Source organism: Manis javanica, chromosome 4 (assembly GCF_040802235.1).
Source record: "Manis javanica isolate MJ-LG chromosome 4, MJ_LKY, whole genome shotgun sequence".
Taxonomy (NCBI): domain Eukaryota; kingdom Metazoa; phylum Chordata; class Mammalia; order Pholidota; family Manidae; genus Manis; species Manis javanica.
The window spans coordinates 162,408,842-162,436,292 of NC_133159.1; the positions used below are offsets into that span (position 1 = coordinate 162,408,842).

Consider the following 27,451-nt stretch of genomic DNA (forward strand, 5'->3'; position numbering starts at 1 on the left):
TAGGACAGATGGGTATATAAAGTATGGTAGATACGAAAATTAAATCCAAAGTTAAACTATGCTTTGCCACCTCTGAAATGACATTGTTCCACATGAGTTAAAATTTGTAGCTGTAACTCATGAATATATTCCTGCACATATAAAAATTAAGTCATTTAGTACTACTATATTGAATATTTAACTATATATTCTATTCAGATATGGTAAAAGCAGTTAATTTTGAAAAACAAATGAAAAAACTTAGCAACTAAGAAAATTTCCAAGAAAGAATGGTATTATGAAATTAGTATTTTAGCATAACCCAGTACAGCGTACTTAATACTGATTCGGAATCAAAGAAGAATAAAACACATTCTTTCAAATAATTTCTTAGGTGTACAAAACAGAGTATAACTGACCTTTAAAAGTTTCTTTGATGTAGGGCGATCTTTAGGGTTTTTCTGGAGGCAAGACTCCACAAAGTTGCGAAAAGAACTGGACCTATTGTAAAGGAAAGTATTAAGTGAACATATTGCTATTTCCTTTAAAAACACATCCACAAATCAAGGCATGTCCCTATGGGTGGGAGGGAGAATAGAAATCATAAAAAAAAGCAGACACAATACACTATATATTTCATCATGTACGTCTATAAAAAGCTATGCAAAGCAACTAATGAATCTTTACCATTTTCCAAAGATAGATGTGCACACATTATTTTAAAATCCTGCTCTCACATACTTAAATATCACAACTCATTCTACGTTGCGGTAAATTAGGGAAGTCAATCATTTTCCTTTTTGCATTCAAATCTAAGATAATATTCTTCTTAGTATTTTTTTTTCTTTTCTCTAGCCACGTCTCTTTCTTGCTTGACCCTTGGATCATCTTCCATATAGCATGTTTCAGAATATCACGCTATTTGTTTTGGAAAGAACATTTTTTATACCTAAGTATTTAGTGCCCTTGAGCAAATGGACAAAAGTTCCAGAAAACAGTAAAATTTTTTTAAAATTAGAATTCTGTAACCTACTATTATATAGTGTTACTGATGAGAGTTCAGTAAGGCAGAAAGTAAAAAATGTTCCACCAATGTTTGTCATCAATATTCAAATAAGATTTAATTCTTTTATACAAGAATTCTTTTTTGAATCCCTAAAGTATCAACCAGTGTAAAGACAGCCTGTGTTTAGTGTATTTATTATTCAGATGTACCATAATAAACTGTGCCAAGATTTCTTCGAAACACCTCTACAGAAGCAGCAAAGACCTGTGAACTTGCCTTAATAATGTAATGATAAAAAATAAATTATTGCTAATTTATGCATCTTGTGAATTTTAAAGTATTTGTTAAGTACAGTAGATAGTCTTCTCGAATTTTTCAAATGCTAGACACACCTGAAGACTTTCCCATTAAAATTTTCTATCACTGATAAAAATCCTTTCCTAAAATTGTCCATCTGTTCTCAATAAACTTCTTTACATGAATAACAGTATTATCAAAGAAGCACTAGGAGATGCAACATCAAAGCACATTCTGAATAATAAATAATAACAATTAGAATCATCCAAAAATTATGAATTATCTGGTAATTCTGATAAATTATCAAATCATTTTTACCTATGTTTTATACCATGTCAATTATAAACCATTCCCCAATTAGATATCTATACAGGTTGTGGCAATCTATATATTGCAGTTTTAAAATATGAATGTTTAAATCATGCTATTTATTATATAATCAGGGTTCTATGTGTCGCTAAGGTACAAAAAGTATATTACTTTTTATACAAAAGCCATACTTTTTGCTCCCATGTAGCATCACCTATCTTTCATTTCTGAACTGAGTTATATATATGCTATGAAAAGTAGAGATAATAAAGGATAAACATGATGCAAGGATAAAATAAAGCTATTTTAATATTTCTTCAGGTTATATACACTTCACCTCATTGAAATGAAATCATTTTGACAACATTATGAAAAAGTATTTAAATTTTACCATGTTGAACAATATATCTCTCAGCCATACTCACCATTCATTAGACTGCAGTGTAGGGGGGTTATTTCTGGTAATGAGATATAAGGCACGCCTTGCATTCATATGATACAAAGGAGGCTCTCTTTCCGCTATAAAAGAAAGGAAACTTCCTGTTAAATATGTGCCTGTTATATAGGAGCATGGATGCACTGTTAGTTTTTTTTTTTTTTAAATAAACCGCAACTTAGGAAAAAAGTTGCAAGTAGAGTTCAGAGAACTTAGTTAAGTGAGTCAATAGAGAGGAAATTGCAGCCCTGATGCACAACATCTCTAAATAGTGTATTTTTCCAATAAACAAGAACATTCTAAGAGAACCTAATACAGTCATTAAATCAGACCATTAATATGAATGAATACATGACTATTATCTAATCTTCAAGCTCCATTGTAGTTTCTATCAAATGTCCCAATAATGTCCTTTGTAGCAAAAATGACCTTCAATCATCTGCATCCTTAAAGGAAATTGTCCATTTTTTCTAAGTTTTAAACTTACATAAAATTGTTCATAAAATATCTCTAAAATCCTTCTAATATGTGTAAAATCTGGAGTCATGTCCCCTGTCATTCCTGATATTGGTTGTTTGTGTCTTCTTTCTGTTTGATCTAGCCAGAGGTTTATTAATTTCATTAATTTCCCCAAAGAACTAATTTGTGACCTCATTGATTTTCTCTATTGTTTTCATTTTCTATTTAATTGATTTCTGGTTTGATCTTTTCTGGGTCTCTTTGTTCTGTTTACTGTGGATTGAATTTGCCCTTCTTTTTCTAGTCTTAAGGTGACAGTTGAAGTCATGACCTTGACAATTCACAAGTATACAATTTTGACTCTCGAATATCCCTCAGTTTGGCTTTGTGCTGTTATTAAATTTAGTTTACACATCTCTGGCAGGAATGTCACAGAAGCAAGTGTCACGCTTTTCTCAGTGTATTCTATGATGATCCTATAGAACAGGCCCGTGGTTTCAGATCGTCTTGTCATTGATGGCGTTCACTTTGATCACTAAAGGCCATTCCACAAGGTTTCATGGTGAAGTTTCACTTTTTTCCTTTGCAATTATTAAGTATTTGTGAAAAGGTACTTGAGTCTATATAAATATTCTGTTTTGCATAAAGATCATTTTATTCTCTTATTGTATAGATTTAGATTCTTCATTTAATAATTTATGACTTGCTACTATCATTTATTTTGATGTTGAAATGGTTTCATTTTTGAGCAGTTGAGAATCTTCTGAAGCCGACGTCTGCCTTTCCGGCACGGCTCCAGCATTCCCTGCTCAGCTCCTTGCTCTCTGGCCCACTAAGATGTTCCAGGATCATCTTATGCTTTCCCTACTGCAGACACGGCTCCAAGGAGCCGTGGCAGGCAGTGTGCTCACTGCTACTGCCCGTGTCACTTCTCTTAGATCCTGTCAGTGGATAAAGGAAGGGAACACACACGTCCCTCATATATTTGTATTCATACTTGCACATTAAATATCTTTAGTTGTTTACTGAAAACAACTGAGTTCACTACCATATCTCAAATCCAATGCTATGGTACTATTTATTCGAGCCTTCTCTTCCCGTTATTTGTAGCACCCTTCTCGGACAGTAGGAAACCTCACTCTCATTATCCTTAATATATTTGATGACTCGCCCCTGTACATAGCCAGTCTCCCATCTAGGCCACCACCCTTTCCCCTTTTCCCCATCAAGTTTTCAAACGCCATTCCAAGCCTGTCTACAGTGTGAATGTCCACTTCATCCACTCAGGTTCTGACACCCCATCCAAACTGGATCACTTTCTGCAGTGAGGCCCCCCTCATCAGCCCTCAGGAGGGAAGCCCCCTTCCTTTCAATCAGGCACTGCCACTGTGTCAGGTGACCCACCCCCAAATATGGACGTGCTCCTTGGCCTCTGACACCCCATGCTGGGCTACTTCCAGGTCTGAATGCTTTGGTTACCCCACCAGGACTCTGAATCCCCAAACTTGACTGCCGCCCTCCCTGCACAGGTTCTGCTTCCACATACAAGGCATTCTGTCTGTGGGAACTCCCTCCTCTCCTCACAGGACTCTGACACACCACGCCGGGCTACCATGGCTCAGCAGGTGACATGGACACCTACTTTATACTGTCCTCCCAACAGCTTTAAGAATGAGTAGTTTGATCCAGGAAGGAGAAGGGATTACTGAAGAAATTCTTAATGAATAAAATAACTTGTTTCTACTGTGATTTATTAAAGTATTCAAAATTTCTAAGTGGTGTACCATCAATATATCAAACCAGAGTATGATTTTTGATCTGTCATTTACTATAAAGCTGAACATCTCTATTTAGTCAAAGAACACTGAACTTAGCTAAAAACCGTAGAGATTTACTAAATCTAGACTGCAGTAGCCTTCAGTGGATTCAAGGGATATTTTCCATTTCAAATACTTTTTTAATTGAAGTATCAATAATAGTCAATCTTATGTTGGTTTCAAGTATACAACACAGTGGTTCTACAGTCACCCATATTAAATCCTCACCCCCGCTACTGCAGTTACTGTCAACATAGGAAAATGTTACAGAGGCAGTGCTTATATTTTCCATGCTATTCTACTATCCTGGTGACCAGCTTATGACTGAAAATTTTTGTGCCCTTTTATTGCCCTCACCCTCAACTACTCACTCCAATCCCTCCCTCACAGTAACCACCAGTCACTACTCAGTGTCTATAAGTCTACTGCGATGGTGTTCCTTTTGTTTTGTGTTTAGATTCCACAAATAAGTGAAATCATATGGTATTTTGTCTCTGCCTGGCTTATTTCACTTAGCATAATACCCTCTAGGTTGATCCATGTCGTTGCAAATGGCAGGATTTCTTTTCTTCTTATGGCTGAATAATATTCCATTGTGTATATGTACCACCTCTTCTTTATCCACTTATCTACTGATGGACAGTTAGGCTGTTTCTATAACTTGGCTACTGTAATGCAACAATAAACAGAGCGGTGCATCCATCTTTTTGAATCAGGGATTTTCTTTTCTTCAGGTAAATTTCTGGAATTGGAATTACTGGGTCATATGGCATTTCTATTTTTAGTTTTTTTAGTAACCTTTCCACAGTGGCTGGTCCAATTTACATTCCCAACAAGAGGGTAGAAAGGTTCCCCTTTCTCCACATCCTTGCCAACACTTGTTTTTTCTTTTCTCTTGGACAGAGGCCATTCTAACCGGTCTGAGGTGATATACTATTGTCGTCTTAAGTTGCATTTCCCTGGTGATTAGTGATGTGGAGCATCTTTTCATTGTTGGCCTTCTGTATTTCAGCTTTGGGAAAATGTCTGTTCTGGTCTCTGCCCATATTTTAGTCGGGTTTTTTTTTTTTTTTTTTTGGTGTTTAGTAGTATGAGTTCTTTATATATTTTGGATGTTAACCCTTAATAGGAAAAATCATTTACAAGTGTACTCTCCCACACTGTAGGTTACATTTTTGTTCTGTTGATGGTATCCTTTGCTGTACAGGAGCATTTTGGTTTCGTATATACTCCCACTTGGTCATTTGTTACTTTGTTTCCATTTCCTGAGCAGTTGTGTACAGGAAAAAACTGCTCACACTTATGTTTGAGAGATCTTTGCCTATGTTTTCGTCTAAGAGTTTTATGGTTACATGTCTTACATCTAGATCTTAGATCTACTTTGAGTTTACTTTTGTGTGTAGAGAGTCATAGACAGTAATCTAGCTTCTCTCTCTTGCATGTAGCCATCCAGTTTTGCCAAGATCAGCTGTTGAAGAGTCTGTCCTTTCACCATTGTATACTTATGGCCTAAGGATGCAGCACTCCAGTTTGAAAAAGACAGATGCACCCCTATGTTTATCACTGCACTATTTACAATAGCCAAGATATGGAAGCAACCTAAATGTCCATCAGTAGATGAATGGATAAAGAAGATGTGGTACCTATACACAATGGAATATTACTGAGCCATAAGGAAAAAACAGATCCTACCATTTGCAACAACATGGATGGAGCTAGAGGGTATTATGCTTAGTGAAATCAGCCAGGCGGAGAAAGACAAGGACCAAATGATTTCACTCACATGTGGAGTATAAGAACAAAGGAAAACTGAAGGAACAAAATAGCAGCAGAATCACAGAACCCAAGAATGGACTAACAGTTACCAAAGGGAAAGGGACTGGGGAGGATGGGTGGGAAGGGAGGGATAAGGGCGGGGAAAAAGAAAGAGGGAATTACGATTAGCATGTATAGTGCAAGGGGGGCACGGGGAGGGCTGTGCAACACAGAGCAGACAAGTAGTGATTTTACAGCATCTTACTACGGTGATGGACAGTGACTGTGAAGGGGTATGTGGGGGGGACTTGGTGAAGGGGGAAGCCTAGTAAACATAATGTTCTTCATGTAATTGTAGATTAATGATACCAAAAAAAAATCAAACTGTACAATAAGGTATGCAGCCTGATAATCTAATCCTCATACCTAACACAAAGTATTAAGTAACCTAAGTAGCGGTAAGTAATTCATGAATGCTTTAGAGACCCTTCAAAGATGGTAAATATATAACCACAGACATATTCTAGGTGTTTAACAAATACTCATTAAATGTTAGACACAGATACCTCAAAATTAATACCACAGTATAAACTATTTTAGACCTAATTTAATACAGCAAATGTAATATGCCTAAATTAACATATATATATATATATATATACACAAAATGCCAAATAACCAAAGTGACAACCTTGATAGATATATTGCTCCCCTTAAACACTGACATAAAAATAAAAATCTGTAATTTGGTACAGAAATTGAGATAAAACATTGATCAAAACTTACTACACAGTAATAAAGAGCAATGCTTACCTAGTTCAATGCATGTTATTCCAAGAGACCATATATCGACTTTGTTATCATATTGTTGTTCATTCCTCCCTAAAATTATTTCTGGGGCCATCCTAAAACATAAAATGTTACTTAAAGTTAAAAGAGAAAAGAAAAGTATACTGTTCTTTAAAAACGTAATGACCATCCACATGGAGAATCCCTGTGTGAATTCCAGATGATATATCTGGACATAAGAATTCTTATAACGGGAAATGCATTACAGGTTGTGAGGTAAATATTTACCATTGTGCACACAGTGTTAGACTTATTCTCACCATTTGTCATGATCAGGTACCAGCATCCTGGAGGAAAAACTCCCCAGAGCAGGGTTGTATTCTGCATCAGTTCAAGTTTGCAGATTGTAATATTGTATAGCATTTATGCCAGCAGTTCTCAAACATTTTGGTTTCAGCATCTTACTATAAAAGTCTAAATTTTGCTCGAAAGAGGGCATTTTATCACTGGCACTTGTTTTCTTGAAGTAAACAAACTCACTACATTTAGCTGAGAAAATATCTACCACAATAAGCAACAATGAATATGCAGTTTGTCGGTCTTTTTCGCAAATAAGAGTAGTGTTCTGTGATAAAAGTGGCTAGGACAGCCACTCATAACTAAAGAAACCATACAATTATTAACTTTGGAGGCGTCTTGGTTATAAAATGAAACGCTAATTCGCATCTTCAGCTAGACTCTAATGTTCTCACTGGTGCTTCACCTTATCCTTCCTTTGTACTTGTTAAGCACAGACAAACATTTAGAACAGTTTCTGACTGCTTAATAACATTGTCACCAGGCGTATGTGTGTTCCTGTGTGTAAAAGTATGTAAATACATAGTGCTGTGTTCCTAATATACCATATACAAATTAATACATATGTAACTTTCAATTGCCGGTAATAGAGGGCTTCTAATGCGTTAAGATGTTGAAGTAAGCTTGGGGAGTCACTAAGTTCAACAAAGTTAAAAAAGTAGTTTTGTTTTTAATGCACAACTTTCTAGCTCCTTTCTAGTATCTAATATTGATCACTGATTTGTAAAGAGGGGGACCATTAAGAAGCATTATTTGTCCAAAGAACCCTTTTTTTATACAGGGGAAGAGGATTCTATCTAAACTAGGGTTCTACATAAGAAATTTTTGGTCATACAGAACAGTAGTCTTCAAACTTTTTATTTTCTTACTTCCAATGAATTTATTTTAAAAATGTATCCGCTTGTACATTTTTGAGTTGGTATCCAAATTTTATAAACTTAATAGTTGCAAAGGATATAATGCACACATATGTATATACATTATTTTGTATATGTGCTTTACAGATATTTACAACTTGGAGCTGAGGACTTCACTCATTCAATTCATTAAAAACACTGCTGTATAATAACCTAATTAGCAAACCCAGTCTGCACGGTCATATCAACCATTCAAATCAGAATTATTTTCTGTCAGGAAATGCCAAACTTCATTTTTCATTGTAAATAACATGTTAGTGTGTCCTCAGGACAATTGTCCCAGTTATAAATGAGATCATTTTTTATTCCCTAGAAAAGAAGATGGGAGGAAGGATAATTGGGGAAAAGAAAGAGCAAGGAGCCAAAGGAACTGAGGAGAGATGACTGTGAAGACAGAAGGCCCCGTGTCAAAACTTGGTGTCCTAGCTCTTCAATATTTCTGATGCTATATATTCTAGATGTTACGTGTTCTCAAGTTGTCCCTCTGGTGATGGTTTGAGGCTTTTAATTCTCAGAGCAATGCATCACTCTACTATTCAGGATGGGTGAGAAGCCTTTCTTTAACAAACTGGGAGTTGGGAGATTTGAAACATAGGTGGAAAAGAAGATGCAGTAGACCTAAGACACTTCTCAGCATGTACAGAGAGAGGACATCTATGGAAGTTGAAGATGTGGAAAATTATTCCCTTCAGACTTGCTGCCATTAATATGGAATTATTTATGAATAAAATTAGATGATGTCTAGAAGTTGCTTCAAATAACTGGAGGTGGGAGGGAGGGCAAGAAGATCAAGTACACAGGGCAGCCAGGCCCTGGGGTAGTGCTGTTAGGCCGAGCTGACCGCTGTGTGAGCCTTCGTTATATTTTTGTCTATTTCCCTGTATACTAGAAATTCTCCACAATAAAAAATGAAAACAAAAAGTTCCTGATCAGCTACCAGTCTTCAGGGACTCTTATTCAGAAGATACTGACACACAGTAAATATAAATCTAAAGAAAATTTCCACTTAGCATTTCTATCTTCTCCCTTCTTAAACAATTAAATTTTTTCACTCCTACCCCCAATACATGATGTAGATGATAACAGGAAAGAACCGTAGGGGGACAAATGATACAATAGGAGGTACAAGGGCAGCGCTCCAAATCTGTATCTGAAACTACAGTGCTTAGAGGAATATCTAAAGCAGCCCTGTATTTCCAAGAGAAACATAAAGCACCTGATAAAAGGACAAGCACACACTGCCTATTTCAATTATGAGGATCAATACCAGATAGGACTACGCTTACCAATGCGGCGTCCCCACAAAAGACTTGGCAGAAGAGGCCATGGAAGCAAATCCAAAGTCAGCAAGTTTCGCCTGGCCTCCTGGTGTCAGAAGGATATTTCCTCCTTTGACGTCTCTGGGTTTAAGGAACACAGAAAATTATTTGTCTTTCCTTTGTAAGATTCTACTGAAAATGATAAAGATCATATAAAAATGTATAAAAGAGGGAAGGAGAAATCAGAATCATTAAGGCCTTGGGTAATCTCTCAGTTGGGATAACGAGAGCTAAGATCCCAACTAAGAAATGAGATACACAGAATTCCTCTAAGTATATAGTAACAAGTTTCTAAAAGAGAAGATAAAATACCAGTAGAAAAAGAAGAAAAAAATTAGCTAATTAATAGTACATACTCGATATTTGAGTGCCTGTTTATTGGTACAAGTAATGGTTTAAAAAATTTAGCTGAACATTCTTATATGATTGTAAGATTTCTGAGTATACCCTTAACAATAAAATGGAGTAAGAAGAACCTGATGCCCCAAATTTGTTTTTTTTTAATTACTCATATCATTCCAAATTTTAGCATAGTTCTCCTACCTAAATATGAAATGAAAACTGAAACCCATGGGTAAGGTAATATCAATGATCCCAAATTTACTTTTAAGCTCTTTTCTAAATCAGCAACGTACATGTGAACTAAGAAAATTATAATGGGATTGCATGCCCAATGGGCACCATAACATTCAAAAAGAAAGAACTTTCTAAGCACTTGTCAATTCATACTATACAGAATTATAATGGATGTAATATTAAGTTAATCTATTTTCTTCCATTTGTTTTTATAGAAAATGGAAGGTTCTTTGAAGTTGAGAAGACCTTAGGTTCTGCTTCCAACTCTTTCATTCTCTTATTTACTATGCATGTGGATTTTTCTCTTGGACCTTACTATCCTCATCTAAAAAACTGATACCCATTAATTTGCACTGACTCTACTATATAAGTTTACTATGTATTGTCTGGTTCACATAGATAATTTAAAAAATGCTAGCTTCCTTCTAAAAACAGGCAAAACCAATACCAATGCTAAAAATGTAGTTTATGATGGTTTAATCTTTAAATTACTATCCGTTATCAAGGATTATCTCAAAAGTACAGAATGCTAGTAGCTTTCACTTGTCTGTCATGGAATCAATGGAACAAATCCGGCATTAGGAGTCACCAGGAGGACAAAAGATCTAGGTTAGTTCTAGTCTAATCTATCTTGCTTCATAGGCTTTGAGAAGTGAGTCACAAATTGGGGCATCAGTTTCTGCATCTGTAAAATGAAACAAGTAAGAATACATAATCCCTATCGTCTTTTCCACTTCACAAATTAAACTTTTCTATAATTAAATTTCTATCACAAATCTCTAAAGTGCACATACTTTGGAAAGCCCAGCAGCATGTGTAGAAAAAGATAAAAATTATTCTCAACCAAGAGATCAAATAAATTAGTATATTCATTTTAAGACACGGATAACCTAAAAAAATATGAGTTTGTAAAACTCCAGAATACTTTTATTTAGCTAAAACCAACAAAGCTTTCAGGATTAATAAATTCTAGGTCTGATAAATTTGCTTATTAATGTATGGTAATTTTTAAGGTACTTACCTATGGATCATGGCACGGGAATGTAAGTAGGCTAATCCCCGAAGAGCACCATGTATAATTGCTGCTATTTCCATTTCTTGTAATGGCTTTTGGTAAACTTGAAATAAGATTTTATTTGAAAATAATTATTCTATAGAACATTTCTATTTTAAAATATATATACACATATCTAATATATGGGCAAATTTAAAAAAGCAACATTTAGCAAGAAGGAATTTTTTGCTTTCCAAGATAATAAAACAAAGCAATTGAACTTAATAAGTGCACAGTTGTGCCTAGTTATTAGAGTTCACAGCCAATTTTCCTCTAAGTTAACATTTAACAATTATTTCACGATTATAAAAACAATGAAAGAGCTTTCCCTTTTTATATTCCTACATATCTTCATTCTGAACAGAAGGAACAAATTAAGTTTAATGATAAAGAATACAGAAAAATGCCTGTTAAATCACAATGAAAGAAAACTCATCTGTTATGCTAAAACGTAGTATTTAATGAGGACAGTGCATAGCACGCTGAGAGTCTAGAAAACACAAAGGTTTTTACTCTTCCTGGAAAGTTTTAATATTATTTAAAAAAATCTCTCAGTGAATGAATTCTCATTTTATTATACTAATACTTTTCTTTTCTCAATAAATGAAGGAGGCTTACCTTTCAGCAAACCTGAAGCAGATCCTAAACAATATTCCATTACAAGCTACAGGGGAAAAAAATGATAAAAAACATTAAAATACACTCTTAAAATAAAAAGATTCTATATGAGATAAAATAAATTCACCAAGGAGATCGAGAAGATAGTTTGAAGTGAAACAAACTCTAGTTATTAATTACCTTTAAATATAACTATACATTTTGGAACTTGTTAAATGCATACATGAAGTTAAGCCAATGCTACATTAATATTTTATAATGCCGACCTATAACTGCTTGTAGAAGATGTGTGTTTCATGTAATTACTAACTAAAGCTATAAAGGAATATACATATTCCATTCATATTAACCTATAGTAGCAATACTGGTATTGTTAGGAAGCAGAAAGTCGTCCTCTGGTTCTATATATACCAAGTTTGGGTTACCGTTTAAATCTTTCCTATAAAGCAAACACAGAGCACCTCGTATGTGCAGGTATGTTATATATATTAACTAATTTAATCCTCATAACCACCTCTGGAAGGAGACCCTATTATCATCCTTGTTTGACAGATGGAGAAACTTGGAAGACAGAGAGGCAGCCTGCGCTCTCTGCCACTGTTTGTGCTTCAACCACAGCCTCAAATTAGGAGTACCATCACCACCAAATTAAAGCAAACATTGCAAATCTAAATAAATCTAAGTTCTGTATACTAAAATGATAATCAGCTGTAGCTTATTAAAAATAAAAGGTCATTCCTGTTTAAAGAAAATTTAGCCTTTCTCTGAAAAGACATAATTACTGTGCCTATACCGTTGTAAGATTACTACCTTATCTTAGTTTCAACAATGGGGCAAAATTAATTTCCAGTTTCTGCAATAAAATGTCCCAATTTTCTACCTTTAGTATTATTCAGCCAAAGAATCACAATCAGTTCAGATTTCACCAGGATTCACCACCAATATTCCAACCAAGGTGCTTGTGGTTAAATAGCTTACAATACATTTATGTCAAAAATATATGCTGATTTTCATCCTTTGATAGGATTGTTCTCACACAAATGTTTGATAAAGCATTTGAAGAATGAAACCGCTAACACACATCAGAACATTCTCCCGTGCACGTAACGGTCAGCTGAATCTCTGTAGTCAACTGGCAAAAGTTCTATTCTCTCTCACTGCCTGAGAGTTTCAGGAAAAGCTGCTCCTTTCTCAGTGTGAACTGACATTTCAAGGTGTTTGTGCGTGGCTTTACACAACTATTTTGAGACATTTTCGAATTAATCATAAACCAAACCTACTAAAATTCCAGCAAGGGGAGAGCAGATACCCACCCATGCTCGGTGCTCACGTAAATAGCAGCCTTTGTATTCTACGATGTTGGGATGTTTCAATGTTCGGAGAAACCTGACTTCCTTAATAATACCCTGCCATCTCTGTGGGGAGAAAAAAAAGAATAAAGGAAAGAATTAGGAACAGTTGCCTTTCCTTAGAAAACTATATAAGTACAAAAGTAATTATTAGATTAAAAAGTTAACAAGAACATACAACTTTGCTTCATTTGTAATATTTAAATGTCAAACTCCTATATTTTAAAGAAATTACATTCATATAGTTTACAACTCAATAACATAAAATTCATTCCAGGTAGTACATATTTTCATTTTCATAAAATTTATTATCAATGAGTCTTATAAAAATTTTACAACCACACACCAAGCCTGTTGAAAGCTATATACTACATATAGTGGTTTTCCTTCAAAATTTCAACCTCCCCCTTCTTTTTTGCAGCTTTATTGTTGTATAATTTACATACCTTAAAGTTCAGCTGTTGTGGTTTTGGCTTATATTGTCTACCAAATGTTAAGTTTTTTCTGCTGTTTAAACTCAAATCAACTAATTACCTAAATTCCTAAGTGCTCATATTCTAAAATGCTAGCGAACACTTAGGTTATAACAGAGGGAAGTTCACAGAAAAACCAAGCAGCATGGAAACATTTTCCTACAGGATTTCACGAAGAGCCTTCCCACTGACGCCTACTAGTAAATAACAGATAAACCTTCAGCAATAAAAGCTACTCTATGACAACTTCAGAAACTTAGGCCATGTCCTAAATACAGTTACTTGTCAGAAGCAGTCAGGGAACTCTGAAAACACAGGTACTTGGGTCCACACCCAGAGACTCTGGAGGCTTAGGAGATGGGGGATGGGAACGTGGAATCTGTTTTTTGTTCTTGTTTCACTTTTTCCAGGCTTTACCGCTGACTTGTATCATACTTCTAAAGGTAGGGGAACTAGAATACAGAACTTTAAAAAATGTTTTGCACTAGAATTTAAGATCCTATATCTCCTATGTTATTTCATAAGCCCTCAAGAAAATATACCAAGATATTCACCGTGTAAAATGTGTAGGCTGTAAGATGCTAACTTCAGAAAGTGTCATAGGGGCTTTACATTTCAAAATTGAGTGCTCTGGGAGGCAAACTCTCAAAACAAAACCAAGCTAAAACCTGTATTCTTCAATGAAAAAAAAACTTCCAGGAAGGATACACTATTAGATGAGAGAAGATGATGCCCTAGGTGAAACTTTTTGTTCTAGGCATGACTAATTAAACAGACTCCAACACAAGTCTGCTATGAAAGCTGGTTTTAAAGTTATACTGTAGAATGGCAAATAAAATTAAACTTGTAAAAAATGGAGGTTTTTTTAGGGGTTTTAGAAATTATTAGAGTTTTTTTAGGTATCGACATGATGAAACAGTGATCAACCGCAACAGTGTTATCATACCCATAAGTATGATTATCACAAAAAAACAATATTTACCACAAAACAGAGATTACAGAAATGTAGAAAGCCAAAACCTTTAAAAATTAAAGACTGATCTAGCATTTCTACCTCTGGGCATATACCTATGTGCATAGCAGCATTATTCACAACAACCAAGGGGTAGAAGCAACTTAGTGTCCATTAACAGATGGTAGATGGACAAACTGTGGTGTTTTTACACACACACACACACACAGGAATATTATTCAGCTTTTAAAAAGAAAGGTAATTCTGACACACTACAACATAGATGAACTTTCAGGAAACTATATTAAGTGAAACAAGCCAGTCACAAAAGGACAAATAGTGCATAATTTCAATTACTTGAGATACCTAAAGTAGTCAAATTGATAGAGACAGAAAGAGGAGAGGTGATCTCCAAGGGCTGCGGGGAGGGGGGAATGAGGTGTTATTGTTTGATGGGTGCAGAATATCACTTTTGCAAAATGAAAGAATTCTGGAGATGAATGGTGGCGATGGTTGCACAGCAATGTGACTGTCCTTAACACTACTGAACCTACACTTGAAGTGGTTAAGATGGTAAATTTGTTTTGTGTACTTTATCACAATTAAAAATAAATAAAATTTTTAAAGAATTAAAGAAAGACAAAGAGAACAGACTTAGAAAGTAATTTTATAAACTTATGCAATTAAGGAAGAACTAATCAGAATACTGATGAACTAAAGTACATGCAATACAGTATCAGTAATTTTATTTTTTCAGATTATTACCCACTGCCTTATTTTTCAGACTAGATATATTGCTGCTGATGGTTATTTGCAACAGCCGTTAAATAATTTCTCAACCATTAAAAATTTATATCCAGTATACTTACTGTTAAATGTACCTTATTCTAGTTTACTTTCTCAGACATGATAATCCCTCTATTATAGAATAATCTGCTAAACAACAATTTAAAAAATTAAACTCATGTCAGCAGCACATATCTAAAAAAATTAAGAGTAAGGGACGCAGTTGGGAGGTTTCTGGGATGTCATGAATGTTGTTTATGGCTCTAGGTACAGGTTAAATGGGCACACTGAGTCTGTGGAAGAAAATTCACTGAGATAAATCTTAGTATTTGTATATTTTTCAACATTTTTTGAAAAAATTCCCACCTATCCCCAATTAAAAATGGTATGGCTTTCTTTAACATGCCAATACAAACATATATATTTCACCTACCTCCATAGCCTTCTTTCCACTGAAAGGTATTCTCTTGATAGCCACCGCGTCATTGGTGTGCACATCTCGTGCCTAAAAAAGACAGAAGATCACTGTAAAACCTAACATTTATAAACTACCATGTCCAAAAAGATACCAAAACTGCTTTTAAAGAACATTAAAAACATAAGTAGCAAAAAGCATATCAAATTATCAAGGAACTGGTACTTTAGAAATAAAAATAATGCATGTTTATCTTTGAATGAGCTAGTTGAGAGGAAAAATATAGAAATTTGAACAGAACTATAAACAAACAAAAAATGACTAGTACAAGTCTATGCTAGGCCTGTAAATGTCAAAATTTCAATGAAATGGATAATTCTCTAGGAAAGAACTACTAACATTGATCTAGAGAAGAAAATCTGCGTAAAACAGTGGTGGAAGATTGAAAAGAATACTAATCATCTTTAAAATAGTTGTGAGGGGAGCAGTTTCACCAGGGGAACTTCCCAGGATAAAAGGGGAGGGAAAGGAAAGCTGTCCCACTAATCGTATGGAGGCGGTCTGACCCAGCAACTAAACCCTCACAAGCAGCACAAAATAGAAAGTCAGGGACCAATCTGACTTACAAATGTAGACAAGGGAACTCTAAATAAAAATTGAAAACCAAATATTACAGGGCATTAAAAGAATATTTCATTTGGATAAAATTTATTACCACGGAAATGCAAAATTTTGATAGAGGAAAACATTTCATAATTTGCCATATTTTTTTTTACAAATCAAAGGGGGAAAATATATACTTATACATAGAAATGCTGAAAACGCAGAAAGAGCCCAACTCTAAATGTATTTAATGCAGGGAAGACCGAACTCTTAGAAAACCCACATGGGAAAGGTAATTCCTCAACATGATAAATCATGCCTATTGTAAACAACTATTAACTAGAATTAAGACAAGACAGCTAAAATGCTATCACCATTACTATTTACCACTGTGGTGGAATTTTGATAAAAAAATAACAGCATAACAGAAACATGAAAGTTAACTCTTTAGAAAGTAAGAGCCAAATTCTCATTATGTGTTTAAAAAAAAAGATGCTGTGTAAAGAAGGCACAAGAGGATAGCTGCAAAACATTTCAAATGAGTTCAGTAAAAAGGGTTAATCCTCTCTAGACATCTGTGGAAGAATTCAGTGTATTTAAGGTACCCATTAAAATGAAAATACTAAATCTGTAACACTACCAAAAAATTAAACATCTACACAAACTTGTTGCTGAGGGGAAAAAAAAGCAATCTTAATAGGAAGAAATAATGAATGAATAATCATGAAATGTCTGTATGGGACTTTACGTAAGTCAGTGTTTTGCAATATTTGATTCAATAGCAATGTAAGTCATAAAACTGCTCAAGTAGTGTAAACAACATGGAAATTAAAGCCGAATATCTTTCCCTTTTTTCAGTAATCTAAGAAGCTCAATAAATAAAATGATCTCTTTTTATATACACCTAATGCAAGTGACTCTAAAATAGACTACTGCGTATGTCTTTTTGTACTCCTGATTTTTACTCTGCCAGGACTGGATATTAAATAAATGCTGGTCACTGACGTTAAGCCTTTAACACTTACAAAGAACACTGCTCCAAAGCCTCCCTGGGAAACTTTTTTGAAATCTGTGAAGCGCTTCTCTGGATCTTCTTTGGAGAAGAGCTCTGCAATCTCAGGGTCCTTCAGGCTCTGTGCTAGGATAGTTGACGACATCCTGCTGGGCAGTCAGCTGTCTGATTCTAATTTTATGCTGCTCTCCCAGTCCTTGGGAAATCGGTATGAATGAAGCCACGGTGGCATAAGGAATTGTAGAGAAATGAGAAAAGAAAAAAGGAAAAAGCAAAAGTTGCTAAGAATAATTAGTATATCATTTTCTGACTACATATATAAAATTATCTTAGACGTGGAATTTCACTGAAAAAGTGTTGCCTACTAGCGCAGGAGTCTTAAACCCGGCTCATCATCACAATCACCCGTGCTGCTTTAAAAAAAAAGATTCCCACTATACATAGTATCTAAGTACATACTATACACACACTTCTAAAAATCAGATAAATCTATATGTACTGGAAGGCTTTCTGTATCAGTACTTAAAGATTTATCAAACTCTGATGCAATAAGCTCATCAGCAAAAGAGATAATATAGTAGGAAGACCATTAAAAACGTGCCCAACAACTCAAAATGTACCCATAATATGTTTCTAACAACAGGAAGATTCCCATCTATCAATGACCTTCAAATGCAAGAAAATAGATAATAGATTTGATTCAGTAAGATTTCTTTTCCTTTCAGACACCACATGGTCGTGTGTAATCAACTCTAACACAGACATTCCTAAGAAAAATGCAATGGAAGAAAATAATGAATTTAACATAGATAGATAACTGTTTCCTCCATAACCTGATTCATATTAAAATATGGCCTTATCAAATCTGCTTCATTATGTAAGGTGATACTCTACAGAATTCCCTGGTGATTCTGGTGTCAGTTCCTTTATGTCAGATTACCAAATTTCAAAAACGGCGGCTATAAATGACAGGCTTCAGAACCGGGTTCTGGAACGACACTGCCTAGATAGGAATCCTGACAACAATTATTTGCCAACTATGAACTTGGGTAGCCTCATTTCCCAAATCTATAAAATGAAGGAAATAACCTACCTCCCAGCGTAGCTGCGAGGGTCACATGAGGCAATGAATGCTAAGTGCAGACCAGCACTCAGGAGCAGCAGGCAGCACACTGAATGTCAGTTATCAGGACCTCCCGGAATTCACCAATTGAAATTAAAAACTCCAAAAATTGATTTCATTGAACTCATAAGGGAAAATAAAGCTCTAGCCAGTTTTTTCCATGCCCAAAGCATATTTTTTAAACTTTTGAATGCTTTTAATGTTATTAAATTTCAAAAATTTTTTAAACGACAGAGAATTTTTTGAGCCTGTCTCATTTTTAGTGAAGTCAACTGAACCAATCATAATGCTTGTTACTAATTTTCTAACAACATAAAACACATTTACATATCTTTTGTCCTGCCCTAAATTAATACTACATTGCAGTAAAAATTCAAATTACTAGTTTGTATTCCTTTTCTAACATTTTCGAGACTGCACCATATTCTTCACTTCTACCAATCACTCTGCTCTGGAAGACAGCTCCCTGGAACAATGCTTCAATTGCAATTCTTCCAAGAATATGTGACCACAGGACAGTCATTTAACTTATCACTCCTAAAATGAGCAGATCGAACTAAATTCTATATAAACTGTTCCTATTCAATTTACACAGCTGTGAAAAACAGCCTTCTATGTACCTAAGAGCTTATTTAAGAACTTTGAATGATCAAATTATAGTACCTTTATTACAAGCATGACTTATATGAAATTTTGTAAAAATTTTGAAAAGAGAGACAAAACATTGCAAAAAATGAATACATCCTTAGAAACTTGTGGGACAGTATCAAATTGTCTAAATTTCATATTATAGGTGCTATATAAAGGAAAAGAAAATTTTATTTTTTTAGAAAAAGAATTCTTACTAAAAGCAGAAAAGATCCCAGATCTGACAAAAACATAAATTAAGATATTCAAGATGCTCAGCAAGCCCAAACAGAGCAAATTCAAAGAGTTTAGGCCTAATAAGGCCGAAATTCAAAATCAATAACAAACACTTAGGTCTGATAAGGCCTAAACATGTCCTAATGCTAAAAAACAAAGATAAGCTAAAACTTGAATGATCACAGAAGTCTTATAAACTACAATGGAGGCCACAGAATGTTCAATAATATCTTTGAAGTGAGAAAGGAAAGGAAATGCCAACCCAGAAGAGAATCATTTATCTAAGCAAAAGTTTTGTGGAATGAATACAAAAATAATAGAGAGAGAGAGAGAGAGTTAGATGATGGAAAGCTAAGAGAATCTGACCTCCATTAAGGGAAATGTAAAATATTAAACAAAAGAAAGCTAAAGGCTATATATTACTACCACATGAAATATTCAGAACTTCAGAGCTAACAAAATTACAAGGAGTAAAAAGGGACATTACATAATATTATGATTTCATTCATCAAATTCCAAATGTATACTCACCTGACAAAAGAGCTTCAAATTACACGAAGCAAAAATTGATACAACTGAAAAGAGAAGAGTCTGTAACTGGAACACCACCACCATAGACCAACACTACCAACCAACAGGTCCTAATGACATTCCAGTATGTAGCCTGGCCACAGAATGCACAGTCTCCTCAAGTGTGCATTATGACATACACTGTGAGATCACATACTGGGTCATAAAATAAATCTTAACAGGTGAAAAAATTTCAATTCATACAAAATGTTTTCTGATAAAAGGGTAATAAACTTAAAATCAGTAACAAAAACAGTTAAAAAAAACAGGACCTCAAGTGTGGAAATTAAATACACCTCGAGGCAACCCATGGGTCAATAAAGGCATTCCAAGGACAAAGAGAAAATAATATGGATGCGAACACAAGGGACCCAAGGAAGACCACACCAAAACGTGTACTAATTAAAATGGCAAAGATCAAGGATAAGGACAGACTATTAAAAGCAACCAGAGAGAGTAAACAGATCACACACAAAGGAAAACCCATCAGGCTATCATCAGCCTTCCCAGCAGAAACCTTACGGGCCAGAACAGAGTGGCATGATATATTTAATAAGAGAATTGACCTCCCACAAACCGTCTCTACAGTGTATTCTGGAGGGACTCCTATAGATGGAAGTGTTCCTAAGGTGAAATAGCTGTCACCAGAGGTAATAAAAATGTACAGAGAAAGAGTACAGAATGCGATACCCAATATATAAAGAGTGGAGGAGGAAGAAAAGGAGGGAAAAAAAAAAAAAAGAACCTTTAGCTTGTGTGTGTAATAGCACACTAAGTGAGTTACATTAGACTCTTAGATAGTAAGGATGTTACCCTTGAACATTTGGTCACCACGAATCTAAAGCCTGCAATAGCAGTAAGTACATACCTATCCATAAGCACCCTAAATGTAAATGGTCTGAATGCACCTGCACAAACATGACTCAGAAATGACACGATCATATTCAAAATGGCCAGAATAAAATCCAAAATTTACTGCACATGCTAAAACAAACAACACACACATACACACGCCACTGGAGAATGTGACAAATTCTCAAGGAAAAGGAGGGACAGATGCCTATTTTGAGATGCCTCATGTTGTAATTATCACATAAAGACTTTATAGCTGTTATTATAACCATACTAATGTGGTAATGCTTAATACTCTTAAAAATTGGAAACACTAAACTTCTAGCAGAAAAATAAAAACTATAAAGAAAAGATCCACGTCGAGAAAATTAGAACTGAAAAATATAATTACCAAAAATGACAAAAGATATTGCATGGGCTCAACCACTGAACAGAGATGATAGAAGGGTGTGTAAACTTGAAGATAACAGAGCAGCAGAAATGATCTACACTGAAGAAAAGACAGGAAAAAACACTGGAAAAAATGAATACATCCTTAGAAACTTGTGGGACAGTATCAAATTGTCTAAATTTCACATTATAGGTGTTCTATAAAAGAAAAGAAAATATTATTTTTTAGATAAAACAATTCTCACTGAGAGCAGAAAAGATCTCAGCTTTGACAAAAACATAAATTTAGAGATTCAAGATGCTCAGCAAGCCCCAAACAGAGCAAATTCAAAGGGTTTAGGCCCAATAAGGCGTAAACTCAAAATCAGTAACAGTTAGGCCTGATAAGCCTAAACATGTCCTAATGCTAAAAAGCAAAGATAAACTGAAATTTGAATGATCACAGAATTCTCATAAAATACAGTGGAGGCCACAGAATGTTCAATAGTATCTTTAAAGTGAGGAAAGTAAAGAACTGCCAACCCAGAAGAGAATCCTTTATCTAAGCAAAAGTTTTGTGGAATGAATACAAAAATAATAGAGGGGGGCGGTGGTGAGAGAGAGAGAGAGAGAGAGAGACTTAGATGATGGAAAGCTAAGAGAATCTGACCTCCATTAAGGGAAATGTAAAATATTAAACAAAAGAAAGCTAAAGGCTATATATTACTACCACACGAAATATTCAGAACTTCAGAGCTAACAAAATTACAAGGAGTAAAAAGGGACATTACATAATATTATGATTTCATTCATCAAATTCCAAATGTATACTCACCTGACAAAAGAGCTTCAAATTACACGAAGCAAAAATTGATACAACTGAAAAGAGAAGAGTCTGTAACTGGAACACCACCACCATAGACCAACACTACCAACCAACAGGTCCTGATGACATTCCAGTATGTATCCTGGCCACTGAATGTACAGTCTCCTCAAGTGTGCATTATGACATACACTGTGAGATCATATACTGGGTCATAAAACTAATCTTACTTAACAAGTGAAAAGATTTCAATTCATACAAAATGTTTTCTGGTAAGAAGGTAATTAACTTAAAATCAGTAACAAAACCGTTAAAAAAAAAAAAAAACAGGACCTCAAGTGTGGAAATGAAATACACCTCGAGGTAACCCACGAGTCAATAAAGACATTTCAGGGGCAAAGAGAAAATAATATGAATCCGAACACAAGGGACCCAAGGAAGACCACACCAAAACATGTACTAATTAAAATGGCAAAGATCAAGGATAAGGACAGTCTATTAAAAGCAGCCAGAGAGAGTGGTTGCCCTACAGCAAGCTCCCGAGACCTCTCTGCACCTCTGTATCCTTATGTGTAAAATATGTAAATACTATCTGTACCTATTTCAGATGATTTTGAGTACTACATGAGGTACTACACATAACAGAAAGCATCAGAAAGGTATCTAACATGCAGGAAGCTCTTTAAAAGTGTTTGTGAGTCTCATTAGTACAACAGGTGGACTTTAGGTGCAAAAATAGAGTCTATCAAGGAATGATGTTTGATTTCACCACTTGAAATTTCAGTTCTTTGTACATAAACCTTCAAGGGCATCTTCCGGAAATGTTATGCTTTGCTGAATGTTTGCATTCAAAATGAGAGTATTCAAGAATAGCGGAGGAATTGCAATCCGGGCGCACAAGCTATGAGGATCCACAAGCCGATCCAAGGAGACGAAGGGAAGGTCAGCTTTTCCTAGGTTTTAGGAGGAGTTCCAGGGTGGTGGCGGTTTCTCCTTGGCTCGGAGCAGCGGGTTAAGGCGTTGCCGGTGCGGCAAGGAGGCGTCCCCGTCCTCCGCCTCCTCCGGAGGCAGGAGATAAAGTTCCTGTGTGAAACTTTATCAAAGTTTCCTCCCTTTGTCAAAATAATTCCCATCTTCCTTCTTCCTGCTGGTTGTGTAGACTTGCGGACTGCGACTCGAGGGCTCCGTGGGTGAGAGCTCCGACTTTCAGGGGTTCCCCGCTCCATCTGCAGCGAGGTTTCCCTTCTCTTATTTTCAACATCAACAGCAGACAAGGCCATTCTGTGGCCGTGAACGGATCAAGACAGACACAAGACCAGTCCGTAGTCACATCCGAATTCAGGCAAGAAAGAAAATGGCCCAAACAACAAAATCTACCAAACACTCACTCCCTGTATGCTGTCCAATGACAGCTTTGGCCTCGCGCGACCCCTCCCCTCCTTCTGAAGATTTATTCAGCTACCCAGTCACAGAATTACCTACCCCCAAGTGCCTGAGAGCCCCTGGTAGGGGAAGAGAAATATCTTTTCCCTTTTACCCTTCTAGGTTGTGGGAGGCTGGGGCTTCGTAACAAAAGACAGGTTAACAGGAGAAAGACAAACTGATTAGCGTTGTACATACTCAGGGATGAGTAACTCAGATATGTATATATGTATATATAGCCTTATACAAACAAAGAAACCAACCGACCCAGTAACTGTCCGGAGAAGTGACAAGACAAAGGAACAGGACTTTTGAGCTCCTAGGGTGGCGAACTGTGGGAGGGAAGACGTAAGAAGATGAGGACTAGTCAGTAAAGTTTGTTACGTAGAGTCCCCTGGTGCCAGTCTCTGGGCTCATAAGGGTTCTAGGGTTGCCAGTGATTGTTTAACTTCTGTGCCAACTTTTGCCCTGCTTTTAGGCAAATGGCGGGGAGGGAGGGCAGAGAGCTAGCTTTTCTCCTATCTGCTTCAGCTCAAAATAATCCTTAGGCCAAAGCGGCATTTTCCCGGGGGGTGGCAAAATCTGCGAGCCTTCACATCCAGAGAAAGGCCCCTCTTACTTAAACTCTCCCAACCCTCCCCCGCCCAACACAAGCCCGCATCCTGTATATAATGAGCCATTCCTGACCCCCTCTCACGGAGATGCCCCACGGTTCGCCATGGCGTCGGTCCTCTCATTTTGCAGCAAGAGAGAAACGCAACCCGTTTCTCTGTGGGCGTGTTCCCTGGAGGTCTTTGGTGTCGACAAGTTCTTAAGAGGGTCCTCGCTGTTGGGGCGCAAGATGGAATGAGTTTTATTCTGTTTAAAAAGCCAGACATTTACAGATAGAAGAACGGCTCAAAAAAAGGAAGAAGAAAAGGAAAGAAAGAAAGAGAGAGAGAGAGAGAGAGAGAGAGAGAGAAAGAGAGAGAAAGAAAAAGAGAAAGAGAGAAAGAAAGAAAGAGAGAAAGAAAGAAGAAAGAAAGAAAGAGAGAAAGAAAGAAAGGAAAGGAAGGAAGAGAGAGAGAGAGAGAGAAAGAGAGAGAAAGAAAAAGAGAAAGAGAGAGAAAGAAAAAGAGAAAGAGAGAAAGAAAGAAAGAGAGAAAGAAAGAAGAAAGAAAGAAAGAGAGACACTTAGGGAGAGGAAAGGGTTGCTGAGCTCATCTCTTTAAAAACACTTCTTCCAGGGCAAGGCAGGTTGGTAAAAGCAGAGAGGGACGGACGTATTTGTATCTGCGCCTGTGTATGTGTACATATATAGAACACACGGCGGTCAAATGATGTTAGGTGGTGAGCGTTCAGCCTAAAACTGTTTCAACGTCGCTCTATGTTTGAAAGAAAAGTCCCATAAAGCTGTTCGTGTCTATTCCCGCTCCAGGACTTCTCCAGGGAAACGAGGCTGAAGGAGCTTTGTGGCTAGGCGCGTTTCCGTTTCCAGGCGAGTGGGCGAGCACCGAAGGCGGGAAGGGCGGGGCATGCAAATTTGAAGTGGCTAGTTCGTCTGGGAACTATGGGACCAAAAAACCCCAAAAGCGTGAAACCCCAAATAAGAGAAACAGTCCTACAGGTTGTGGGGCTGTAATAGGCTTTCAAGTCTAGGGAAGAGGGTGTGCCTTTGGCTGCTGGCGAGATTTCTCACCGTGAGCTTAAAGAGGTGTGAGAGGCAGGGTGCGGCCTGGAAAGAGCAGCTGCGGTTATCGCTTCTCGGCCTTTTGGCTAAGATCAAGTGTAGTATCTGTTCTTATCAGCTTAATATCTGATACGTCCTCTATCCGAGGACAATATATTAAATGGATATTTGGAGCAGGGAGATGGAATAGGAGCTTGCTCCGTCCACTCCACGCATCGACCTGGTATTGCAGTAAATAGCAGCCTTTGTATTCTACAATGTTGGCATGTTTCAATGCACCTCCCTCTCGGGGGAGACTAAGCGTTTGTCAAAGAGAAGATTAGAATAGATGCGGCGGTTTATGACAGCGAGGTCCTATTACTCGTTTTTTCACACTGACGGCCAACAGCTACCCGAGGCTTTCACGTGTTCGTGTAACGTAGATCTTCCCGGTCTGATCGAGTAGGGTTGCGAACGCCCTGGGCTCTGGCGGTGTAGCATTATGCATACACACTCCCAGGGTCCCGTAAAAGCAGCCGACCTGTCTATCTGTGCACAGGGGCTGGTTCTCGGGGACCGTGGCTAAATAACGCAAGGCTTCAAGGCTTAGGGAAGTCAGCAGGCTTTCTTGCTAACAGTGCGGGGCGACTCCCCGCGGGTTCCTATGGAACATGTGGTTGTATTGTCTGAATCTTTATTTTTTTGCTGCTTTGAAATAGTCTTTGGTGACTGTGAAACGGGGGGTGTTGTTGGTTTTTTTTGGCCAGGGGAAAATCATCCGTGAAGTAGTGTGTTGAGGAGCTTGCTTTGGGCTGTTTGAGGGCTTGGTTGCAGATGTCAAGGAAGCACTTTGTGTTGCTGTGAAGCTGTATAGTTTTAAAACACTGGGTCCGTTTTCAGCTGCAAGCACCATGACAACCACTAAAAAGTTCAGTTCGTTCATTTTATATGAGAAAATAGGAAATGCAATTGCTCGTTTAAAAGTACAGGAGGCAGGAAAATGTAGAAGCATTGAGCAAGGACGGTGAGTAGAAAACTAAGAAATATGGTAGGTATCAGTGCAACTATATCAATATCAAGCTCTTGAAACATAAATGGCCTGGCCTAAATGTATCAAAATAGGGATTGTAATAGTGTCTGCTGTGTTCTCCAACACCACCGAGCGATTCTCCAGTTCTCCGTGGACACTGGGTGTCTTACAAATTGAACTCGATTCTGACACTATGTCCTACAAGACTGCCACTTTGACAACAATTACAAGTCCAGTTTACCTGTGCTCCTGACTGCCTGGAAACCAGGTTCCTATGGACTCTCAGATTACTTTTGCTAGAGTTGTAGTCCACAGAACTCGAGAAACACTTGCTTACATTTACCAGTTTATCATAAGGGACACAGATGGGAATCAGATAAAGGGGGTACATAGTTTAGGTAGCTAAGGGGGAGGTGAAAGTTTGTCTTGAGTGTGCTGTGTCTTGGTTGCCTTCAAGCTCAAAGTAATTCACCTGCCAAAGTGACGTTATTTGTGTGTCGTGTAATCTGCTTCCCTTCAGGACAAATCCAACCGGTAGAAAAATCAGTTAAGTACATAGCGAAAGTCAATCGCATCACCAATCCACTGGACTTAATTAATATGTGAAGAACAATTCATCCGGCAATAGAATACACATCCTTCTGAAGCAAGCTCACACGGAACATCCACCAAAACAGACTACGTTATGGGCCATGAAACACATTAACAAAGCTAAAGCACTAAAAGTCATGTAACATATACTCTCAGATCACAGTGGAATTAAGCTAGAAGTCAGTAACAGAAAGATAGGTGGAAAATCCCAAAACACTTGAAGATTAAATACAACTTCTAAGTAACACATGGCCCAAAGAAGATCTGAAGAGAAACTTTAAATATTTCAAATTAACTGAGAATGAAAAGGCAGTTATCAACATGTGTGGGATGCAATGAGAGCAGTGCTTAGAGAGAAACCAATAGATTTGAATTGTGTATTTATTAGAGGGGAAAGATTTAAAGTCAATAATCTAAGATTCCGTTTTAGGGAGCTATTACAAGAAAAGTCCAAAGTACGCAGGAAAAAAATAACAATAAATATTGGAGCAGTAATCTATGAAATTAAACACGGGAAAACAATAGCGGGGGGGAAATAAAACCAAAAGTTGGTTCTTTGAAAAGATCAATAAAATTGATAAATCTCTAGCCAGGCTGAGGAAAAAAAGAAGATAAAATAATGTAAGAAATGAAAGGGAGGCCATTGCTACTGATCCCATGGATATTAGAAGTATAATAAAGCAATAGAATGAATAATTCTGCTCACAAATTTAATAACCTGGGCTAGATAAAACTTACGAGGCTCAGGACATGCGATCTCAAAAGAGAGCACCTGGCCACACTGACTATTTCAAGCTGAAGGGGTTTGAGAAAACAGCGAGGAAGGTCCATCTAACCTTCCTCTCCCGAAACCGGTCCTAAAACCCTCGTGACAGGCGCCC

General features: G+C 36.7%; 2 long non-coding RNA genes and 1 other non-coding gene across 4 annotated transcripts in view; 2 read left to right on the forward strand and 1 right to left on the reverse strand.

Moving 5' to 3' along the window:
• Positions 1–9,915, forward strand: part of LOC140849158 (uncharacterized) — a 34,609-nt gene extending 24,694 nt beyond the window's left edge. For both annotated transcript variants that reach the window (XR_012130789.1, XR_012130788.1), the window contains one exon: positions 8,435–9,915. This is a non-coding gene — a long non-coding RNA (uncharacterized lncRNA). The remainder of the gene's footprint in view (positions 1–8,434) is intronic.
• Positions 9,407–12,158, reverse strand: LOC140849159 (uncharacterized). Its single transcript, XR_012130790.1, has 3 exons — positions 11,689–12,158; positions 11,038–11,134; positions 9,407–9,521 (listed from the first exon to the last, which is right to left on the reverse strand). It is a non-coding gene; the product is annotated as an uncharacterized lncRNA (long non-coding RNA).
• Positions 12,159–25,036: 12,878 nt separating this feature from the next.
• On the forward strand, positions 25,037–25,226 carry LOC140849313 (U2 spliceosomal RNA). The gene has a single exon (XR_012131057.1). It is a non-coding gene; the product is annotated as a U2 spliceosomal RNA (small nuclear RNA).
• The last annotated feature ends 2,225 nt before the right edge of the window (positions 25,227–27,451 follow it).